General features: G+C 36.5%; 1 long non-coding RNA gene across 1 annotated transcript; it reads left to right on the forward strand.

The window, feature by feature from the left end:
- Positions 1-177: 177 nt before the first annotated feature.
- On the forward strand, positions 178-10,854 carry LOC134529865 (uncharacterized). Its single transcript, XR_010074722.1, has 2 exons — positions 178-390; positions 5,369-10,854. It is a non-coding gene; the product is annotated as an uncharacterized LOC134529865 (long non-coding RNA).
- The last annotated feature ends 249 nt before the right edge of the window (positions 10,855-11,103 follow it).

Raw genomic sequence — 11,103 nt, forward strand, 5'->3', positions numbered from 1 at the left:
TTAGTCCATTGTTTCCCATTGCCGCCAATGTGGGAAACCCTACACCTGTTTGAGTACCCTGCCGAGGATATCCGATGATAACCGAAGCTGCACGAGCGAGCACGAACTTCGGATATTATCAGATCGTGCTCGCTCGTGCAACTTCGGTAGAATGATTTTTTTTTAAATGAAAAAACGCGGTAAAGCGGTAAAGGTTTGTTTTTATTGCTAGCGAAATGTCGACTGTTGGAATTTGCAAAAGAAAATTTACGGAGTTTCTCTTTTAATGAAACAGAGAAAACAATTTCGGGTTATTTGGACGGTCATGTAACATATGACAATTTTTCTTTAGGTCTGAAAATTTTAGGATATTGTTTTCAGTTCGTGAAAGTAGAGTTCATGACACGGCAGGTAAGTTCATTTACGTATATAATGTAATTTTAACACTAAAAATTTGTGAAGCTTAAATTAATGTGATAGTACCTACAAAATTTTTTGCCCACTTTGATGTTAATATTTGTATTTATACAGAGGACTTGGTGGAGGCAGTGGATGAGGGAAAGCAGGTAGACGCTATTTTTATAGATTTTGAGAAGGCGTTTGACAGGGTGCCGCACAGGAGGGTGATGGAAAAAGTGGAAGGGTTGATAGAGGACAGGAGGGTGGTAAATTGCACAGGGCACTTGAGGGACAGGATCCAGCGAGTGAGAGTGGGTAAGGAATTGTCAGAAGAGGGAAATGTGACGTCAGGGGTACCACAAGGAAGTATCATGGGACCCCTACTCTTCCTGATCATGATGAATGATGTAGGGGAGGGTTTGAAAAGTAGGCTGCGGTTGTTTGCGGACGATTGTGTGCTCAATGAAACTGGGGGAAGGGGTGCACCTGGCAGAGGACTTGGAGAAACTGGAGTGCTGGTCGAGAGAAAATGAAATGGGAATAAACGTAGGGAAAACAAAGGTGGTGAGGTTCACGAGGAAGAGAAGGGTGGAGGGAAAAGTGTACTACTGGAAGGGACAGGTGATCCAGGAAGCAGAGGATTATAAGTACCTGGGAGTGATCCTGCAGAGTGACTTGGGGTGGGGAAAGCAGGTCAAGAAGGTGGTGAAGAAGGGCAGGAGGGGGTTGGGGCTGCTTAGCAGGACACTGAAAGGGACAGGTAGGAATGTAAAGGAAAAGGCGTACGCGGCATTGGTAAGGCCAGTGTTGGAATATGCCGCGACGGTGTGGGACCCCTATGTGGAGAAGGAAATTGAGGAGTTGGAGAGGGTGCAGCGCAAGGCAGCGAGATGGGTGACAAATATGTGGAGGAGAAGGGAAGGCGAAGGCAGGATGGGGGAAACACACAGACCATCGGTGATGATGAAGGAGCTGGGGTGGGACACACTGCAAAAAAAGGAGGAAAGTAGAAAGGCTAGTGAGAATGCATGAAGTAATTCGGGGGAAGGGGGGCTGGGGAAAGCTGGGAGCTAAATTGAACAGAGGGCTGTATCGAGGAAGGAGGGATCATGAGTGGAAGATTCAGAGGGAATGGAGACGGACAGAGAGAGGAAGGCAGGTATTCCTTGTGAGGACGGGGCGAGAGTGGAACGAGCTTGAGGGGAGGACACTGGATGTGCGAGGGGGGAAGGACTTATGAAGGAGGCTCCAGAGGGGGGAGGAGTGAGGGTAGTTGGGTGGTGGGAACTCCTTGCCACTGGGCGGATGCCCAATTGCAGGTGTAATTATTATTTATTATTATTATTAGTATATAAAACTATGATACAAATATGTTTCAAAACAAAATGTACTGATTTAAATAACGATTTTTCAAGACAAGGTGGCGTATAATATAAAATAACTTGCCTTCAGTATGACCTGGGTTCGATCATGGCCCTTTAACTGTTTTATCATTTGACATGCATGTCAGACATCATTCCAGGCAAGTGCTGTGATGGCAGCTTACTGCAGGCCATACCTGATTGCCTCCCAGATTTTGCTGAATTGAAATGTATCTCTCCTGAGCTTAATGATTCATCAACATTAAGGCAATTACTTATGGTGAAAGGCAATGAGTTGCTAATGGAGCATAAACATAATAAAGAAATGTGGTGAACAGAGTACCCCAAGTACCCCCACAGAGCACTGCAAAAAGTCTCATATCCCACTTCCTAAAAAGCAGGGTTATACCTTTCCGGGAATAAAAACCGGAACACCTTGGAAGCAGGCCAGTGATCTAACCACTAAACCACCATGGTCCGAAGTGTGTGTTTTTATTTTTTTATTTTATTTGTATTCCATTGAGCCTTCTTTTGGTAGAAACCATAAGGCTATGGAACATGTCATTTACATATTTACAGTTTACATATACATACAGTTTTACATGTACACAGTTTTGCATACACATACACATAACTTTGAAGTAAAACAAATAGTAATAAAATTTTTCAGATAATCTGAATTACAAATATAACATTATTTCTTTTATACATACCCATAGACATGACATGTCAAGCAATTCCTATATTTTTTCTTATATTTATTAAGTAAAAAAAAAAAAATGGTTGTCTGTAAAGTCGGTTTACGGATGATCGTTTAACGTAACGTCATAACAAAACATTGATGAAATTATTGATCCAGAAGAAAAGGAAATATCATATTCGACCTGAGACTGAGCCGTAATAGGTTTTTGCAACCAAACCATTTAGGCATTAAAAATATTATATTCTTTGAGGAAATTTTTTTTTTAATTTTTCTATCTTTTGTATGATAAAATCTACCTCTGCATACTTTTATGAATAAAATTGAATTATCACTATTTTGTATGGATACAAAGGAGTGAAATGAAATGTACAATTTAATTAATAAATTTACTTTTATTTGCATTCATTATTTCAAATATATTTATTACTTTTGAAATGTTGCGTGCGACGTATTTAATTTTACAAGTACAAAAAAAGTTCGCAGCTGCCAAGATTCGAACTGATAACCTTTGGATTGGAAGTAATCCACGCTAACCACACGACCACGAGTCCATTTTGAAAATTATCGTTTCAGATAGTCTAAATTAATAATATTCCACGCACAATATTTGTTTGAATTTCTTTTAACTAGCATATTCTCTGTTGGACTCAAATTATTTACACGCTCGTGGGCTCATAACTATAATACGGTGTGTGATTTAGTTGATCAAATAATAACTCATGACAAATAATTACCAATTTCAAACTAAAGCGTGAAAAGTATCATACCAGCAATAAATATTTAGTTACACAGCTAAAACAATACTCATACAACACTGTTTAAATAAACTGATTTACACTAGTAATTAAAATAATACGTAAGAACGCCATTTCCTTGCGAATATACTCCCGTGGCGCGGTGCACAACAATAACCTCGAACCAGTACGCCGCCACGTGCCAGCCGAGTTCTCTGTACCGTCCGCAACATACCAGAGAGATGCCACGCATGCATAACATGCGTAGTGGGACAATTCCGGGCGTGCAGCCAACGTTCATCAATTTATTAGACGTTGTCACGTCAAAAATAAGCAGGATTTAGGGTATTAGGATATTGTTGTTAGTCGTTGTAGCTATACAAGGAAGTCTGGCTGTTCCAGAATGCTTCCCATCTTTCAGCAGTATACTCCATAAATTCTTTTAAATTGTAAAATGGATTGCATACAATTGTATTTTTTATGGAAGCTTTGTATTTGTCTATGTTGCTGATTTCCATTATTTTGTAAGGTAAGATATTAAATAGTATTCTGCCAATTTGCTCTATTCTTATCTCAAATTGAGTAGTGGTGTGTTGTATGGGTCTCAATTTATTGCAGCCTCGAGTATTATGATGATGGACATCTTTGTTTCTTTTAAATTTGGTTTGGTGTCTATAGCAGAAAATTAATGTTCTGTGTATGAATTCATTTGTAAATGTTAGTATTCCTAATTTCTTAAATTTTTTTCTGCAACTAGATACTTTTTTATCTTTAGTTATTATGTGAATGGCTTTTTTTTTTTTTTTTTTTTTTTCAGTTTTTGTATATTTCCGTTTAGTTTGGCATTTCCCCAGATTTCAATATTGTATGACATGATTGTATGGAAATATGCATGATACACAGTTTTAATTGTTTTTAAATCAACTAATTCTACAAAATACTTCAAGACATAGCAGGCTGAATTTAATTTTTTCGCAATATTATTTATGTGTTCCGTAAATTTTAATTGCTCATCAATATATTTACCCCTAAGAATTTTACTGAGTTAATCTGTAAGATATTTTTTCCATTGAATTTTATGTTAAACTTGTTTTCATTTACTTTGGTCCTATTTCTGAATTTAATATAATTAGTTTTAGAGACATTCAGTATAAGTTTGTTGTATGAGAACCAATTTTTCATCCGTTCAATTATTATTTTGGTTTTCTCCTGTACTGATTTTGATGTTTCCCCAGTGATTATAACTGATGTATCGTCTGCAAAAAGGATAAGCTGACCTTGGTCTATTTGTAGAGGTCATTTAAATATATTAAAAATAGTAATGGTCCTAAATTGCTGCCCTGTGGCACCCCATTTCTGACAATTGACCAATTTGAATATTTCTTACCAATTACATTTTTAATTTCTACCCTCTGTTTCCTTTCCTTCAGATATGATTCCATTAATTTGTGTGCTGTGTCCCTTATGCCATAGTGATATAGTTTATCTAGGAGAATTGCATGATTGACTAAGTCGAAAGCTTTGGATAAATCACAAAAAAATTCCTAATGATAAGGTATTATTATCCAGTGCATTTAAGACTTTATTTATGAATTCATCAATGGCTGCTGATGATGTTTTATTTTTTTGGAAACCATATTGACTTCCACTTAACTTAATATGTTTTTATGGGTAAAAAATGAAATAAGTCTTTTATATACAACCCGTTCAAATATTTTTGCCATTGTAGGTAGGATCCTATTAAGCCTATAGTGTTCTGGATTTGTTGTGTTACCTTTTTTATACAGAGGCAGGACCCTAGCTAATTTTAAAGAATCAGGTACCACTCCTTCTAACAATGCTTCATTAAAGATAGCTGTAATTGGTTTCGCAATTAGGTGTTTGGACATTTTTATTATTTTGTTTGATAAAACATAAACATCTGTGGTCTGTAAATTTTTTAGATTACTAATAATGTTTATAATTTCTTGTTCTGTGGCTGTAAATAGAAAAATAGTGTTGTTAAAGACCACATTGTTTGTTGTCTTTCTTTTGCCCTTCATTAAATTACCTTGCATTTACAGCAAATGAGCAGGTATACACTAGCCAGGAGCCTTAAAGATTAAGTGCTTTGTTTTGGTTCCCTGTTACTAATTGTAAGAATATCTTATGGGTATACACAAATATGTTTTTGTACTGTTTATATATTTCAGATGAAGAAATTCCAAACAAAATATTTTTTTTTTTTCAATATAGCTATGGGAACCTGGGACCTGCTATTATTTCGGGGAACCTTTCACTATAGAGAAGAAGACAAATATGCAATGTTCCCAAGGTCCAAAGTTAGTATTTTGATTCAAAACAATGTTGATCAACTGGTAAGTTATGTGAATTTTTTTTAATTGATACTTAAATTGTTTTTTTTTTATGAGAAAAATCCAGCATTTTGTATTTAGGTGGATTCCAGATAATCTGAAAACTTTTGATAATTAGCAAAGTTTTATTCTCTCAGGGAAAAAGTTAAAACACAAAACTACTTGATCTGATGTGTAAATTGTAGGACATGTATACGTTTAATTGTTAGCAGTTATTGATAAGTAAGATTGTGATAATTGTAGTCAAAAATTGTCTGATTTGTTGCAATGTACTGTACTGCTCAATAAATTTATATTTTTGTTTGTTCATTGTAGTACTAATTGTTAGGGGACTGCATTTTAAGGGTGCCGTCTGGACGATGGAAGGAAGCTACTCTAGACATTTACCTTTATATCTCTCCTTTAGAAAGAACTTGAGATTTTCAATTTTTGTTTGGGCAGGAAAGGAATAAAAATAAAAAGTACATTCCACGTTGGTCTGGTGGATTTACGTTGTCTCATACCCACCTTAACACTTTTGCGACCCCGCCAATATCAATGGTTGCATTGTCCTTTTAATTCATTCTTGTTACCAACACTTAAAAACATACATTCCCTTGTATAGTCCTAAACAATTGCAGCACTCAGTTCTTTTTATAACAATTTGCTGTTCTGATCAATTTTCTAAAGATGAGTAAAATTGAATGTCCCTTCAATTCCCCAACTTAATTGTTGCAGGTAAAAACCAGGGAAAGAGGCCATGTGGGGTGATTGTTGCACAAAAATTTGTGGTCATCGAGGGTCAAATGTAGACGCTCGAGGTTGAAAAATATTTAAATAACATAGCATGATTTGCGGCCGACCTGGGCCAGCAAGTATTAAGTTGTCTCGAAACTACAGTAAGTCCTCTATTTACGTCGTTTCGGATTAACGTCGCTAATGTTTGAGTACTCATGTTTCAATTTAAGTTGTCGCCGATTCACAATAACGTCGTTTACAATGACCGTAAATCTTTATTTTAACCAAAACACCGTATATAATTCGTTTATAATTCTTTGTTTCCTTCGGTAGTTAATTTATGCTATGTAGCGTAAGCTACACGTTCACCGCCTTATCTTATCATACATCATGAGGGACGCTTCCTGCTCTCCGCTGCTCTCAGCGCGGTGATGCAATACTACCAGCCCGCCCGCTCGGCCACCCACGTATCTCGCACGTAGAAGTGTTATCTACTTCCTGCAACGACACAGCATTTTCTCGTACCCCTTCCGGCCGACCTTGGGCCGTGGCCGGCCGGTGGCATGAAACATGGCTCATTTTGCGTTGTTTCTATTTACGTCGCGGTTTTCAGGAACGTCACTCCGACGTAAACCGAGGACTTACTGTACATTGCTTTTGACAAGTTGCCGCGAGAAACAACTGGTCAGGAAAGCATCTAGTGATACGCTAGTTGGACAGCGCAGCTACCTTCCTTTTCCAAAGTACAACAGAGCGAGGCAGTCCCATGGGTCAACCGACAAATCACAACAAACATTAGAAAGGAAATATACCAGGCCTTTGAGCTTCAAGGCCACCTTGACAAATATAATTATTGTCCCATGAGTTTCTGGAGCAACACATCACACCAGGGCATAGTTCGTCCTCTGCTGTTCAGAATAGTACGCTGTGAACACGTGACTTGACACAATTTCTTAGCTGTGCAGTCACGCGACTACATGCAGGATTCTCCCATTAACAATTACGAGAAAATAACTACTCTCACGCAAGGGCCAGATTGTTGTGGTCCTCATCTTTCTTTATTTCCAAGGCTAAGAAACTGCTCATAATGTGCTAGAAGCAATAACACCTGATGCTATGTGTTTAAATACCACATGAGTACATCATCCATATAAAATAATCAAAAGTAAACCACTTTTAAATATTTGGTCACTGAATCCAAAACATGTAAAAAATTACCCATATTTCTTTAGTAATAAAAGGCTGAAATATTCCCAACAAAAAAAAATTACACATTGCATGGATCAGATAGTAAATGTTTCATTTTGTCAAAATAAGAACAAATAGTTGAGGTTAGATCATCAGGTCATATAATTTAATGGTTTTGACAGATAAAATGACAGTTTGTTACATAAATTAATAAAATATTGTTTTATACTTTTACTGTGTCCAACAGTTGGTTAGGTTAGTTATGTTATATGTGAAATAAAATAAATTCACATAAAAAATTGGTTTAAAATATTAAAAAATACTGCAAAATATAAAGAAAAAATAATTGGGCCATGTTAGTGACATTTAAAACACCGAACCCATTTTGCAGGATAATCAAGGAACAGTAGCTCAAAATTATCAATTTTTGAATTTTCGTTTATGTGGAAAAGCCACAGTTTGCAGAATTACCTTTTATTATTCACGAAAGGTAAGTTTATTTAATGTGACTACTTTTTTTCATAGTTTAAAATATAAAATCTGCTCCATCCGACTTCCCAGAGTGGGCACAACCGCCCACCTGCACATTTGTATTTATTAAAAACAAATGATGTTGGTAGACGTATTTAGTTATGAGTGGTTTCTACCAGAAATGTTAGTTTTAAAAGCTATGTTGCTAACAATCTAAATGTAACTAGCACTTTACAGTTCAGTTACCTGATTAACTCAGTTCTAGTATCTCCGAATTTTAACTTCAATGCAGATAACTGCTACCACAGCACTAAAGAAAATTTTGTATAGCGATTTTGTAAGCTGTGCTCTGGGAACATATGCCGAATCTACATCATCTGGAAAAAAAATTACAGGTACCTAGCTTCATTAAATTACTACACACATTTTAAATGATAAAATAATCAAGAAATGTACAAATGCAGGAAAAATTCACAACTACACCTAACCAACAATCCTCAACCAGTGCTCAAGCTATACAAAAATCTTTTTGTCTCTTTATCACTACGTACTGAATTAAATTTCGCAAAAAAAGACAAAATATATTACTACAATTACTGTTTTTCGCACATCACACAAGTGAATTTTTTACGGTGCTTAGTTTAAAATTTATTTTATAATGTCTGAAAGATCTGTACTATTAGTTAGAATGGTAATCTCACAAATGAGCATAAAACAACGCACAGTTACTTATCTGCTAAAATTCAGCAGCGTAAAAAAAAATTAATTTAATACAGTACTGACACCGGTACAGCTGCCTCTCCGTCAAAGCTATCAAGTTTTTGCGAAATGGGTCTCGGGGTTTGGGCTCGGCCAAGTGGCGGGAGGCAGGGGCGTGTCCGTAGAGGCGATCCTTGGGCTGTTCAGGCCACCCGCGATGCCTTACACTACAAATGATACACTCCGCTATGTGAAGTGTGTTTTTTTATTACATATCAACCTTTACATGGCGCTATCCATCCCCTGGCCGCAGGTGTTCGAGGTTGGTGAGCTCTACGCGTGCACGGCTGTTCAGTGATGACCCCGCTTATAATGGCGTGAGGGGGAGTTTGATGGAGAACAGTATGTGGCAGACGTTGCTGCTGTGATGGCGCTAGGCGCGCGACAGCTTTTAAGACCTGCGCGGTGACGCACGGCCGGTGGGGGTCATAACTCACGCTCTAGATGAGGCTGCGGAATTGGCGCGAAGTTGACCTCTCAACGTTGCGCGTAGACGACCAGTCTCTGAGCTCCCGATGGATACTGCTGACTCGGTGTAGCGCGGCGCTACAGCGGGCCTGCTAATTGCGTGTCAAAAGCGCAGCGTGCGGGGAACAGACGCGGCCAAGTTTAGGACATAGTCGCACGTTGAACAATTACATTAATAAGTAAAAACGTTTGAAGAATTATATATTACTTAGTTTATGTCTGTGGGAGAAAAAAAACATGTGCCCTTGAATGCTATAGTCCGGCGGTAGCACATTGCCACACCCGGCGGAGTGATTCCGCCGATGTGGCCGGTGGGTAACCTAAGATTCACAGACATGGGACGACATTCTGTTCGGGTGGAGTCGTGCATCTTCGGTTTTTTTTTTTATTGAAGTTCATCACGTATAGATAATAAATAAACAGACAACAGTTGGGTAAGCAAAAGATTTGTATTCTATCCATTGTTGTAGAATATTCATAAATTGTGGGAAGATTTAGTTATTATTACTTGAAGCAACTTCCAGGTAAGGAAATATGGTATTTCTGGTCAAGTTTGTGCTGTTTATAGTTCCCGCATTAATTTAATTAATTTTTTTGCGGCAATTACAAATTTAAAAAAAAATATTTCTAGTTTATTTTTTAAGAGATTAAAATTTAAAGTAAGTTTCGGCACAGATATCAGAATTATTCAGGTGAGTGGACCTGTGTTAAGTCCCCGAACAGATCATTATTAGCATTGTACTTATACAACAACGTATTATTTATTTATTTATTTATTTGCACCCAATAGATTCAATTTTTGAACAGTATGTTCACAGAATATAGGGCTTGTCAGTTTGATATACATTACAATAAGTAAATAACACTTAAAACATATACAATATATACATGACTTATAGACAGTATCATATAGGTACATAGGTAGAAATACATATAAAAAAATGTAGATAAAACTGCCTATTTCATACCTACTTGCAATGTTTGATAAACACAATGCCTGAAGTTCGTGCTTTGCGCAGGATACAATGTTGCTTGTATCACACCTGAAATTGGCTGAAGTTAATTGCTGAAAAGTGTTAATGCTGGAATAATGTTGTTACTGCTTACAAGATTAAATAGGTTTTCAGTTGTTAGTGTGAGAACCATATTCACCACAAAATGAATGTCGTATATTTTTTGTCGTAAATAAATTTTAAAGAATTATTTTACAGAAATTGTTATGTATGTGAAAGGATTAAATTATAAACATCCTAATATGTAGTGTTTGTAAATATTGTCATTCTTATTTTATTCTTGTCTCTAATTTCACGTGAAACAATCAACCTTGGTGAATATACTGTAATCAAGTTTTCTTGTTGCAGGCATATGAAGAAATGAACATTAGCTTTCCATCAACTCCAGTGGATGGCACATGTATATTGGCAAGGATTTTATCAATCTTATTTGTAACTGATTGCATTGAGTGTTGTTTAAGAACAATTGATGTACATTAAAATGTAAAAAAATACCTCCTTAAAATAAAAATTGTTTCTCAAAATAATTGAATGTGTGATCTTCCAATGTTATTTTTCAGTAGCATGAATGTCAAAATAACTCTGATGCTCTCAGTGAAAGAACCTTGTCAAATATACGTAGGCTTAAGTTACAGAATTGTTGAAGGTGACTGATGCTATAAAGCAGATGAAGAAATGTGACAGTGAATAAATTTCTCTTGGGCAGAATCACTTAATTTTCATTTCATTGTGATAATTATCTTCTGAACACAATTGCAATTTAGATTACATAGAAACTAAACTGACATAGGTAGAAATTGTTTCGCATAGATTACTGCATATGTTGAGATAATTTCTTCCAGAGAGGAATACACAAATATTACCATTCAGGCAGTTTCTTCCCTTGTATGTAATACATATCACACTATGTTATTCCACAACTACTGTCTATCAGGGGATGTATGTATAACTTCTCAG

The sequence above is a fragment of the Bacillus rossius genome, chromosome 2, assembly GCF_032445375.1.
Source record: "Bacillus rossius redtenbacheri isolate Brsri chromosome 2, Brsri_v3, whole genome shotgun sequence".
Taxonomy (NCBI): domain Eukaryota; kingdom Metazoa; phylum Arthropoda; class Insecta; order Phasmatodea; family Bacillidae; genus Bacillus; species Bacillus rossius.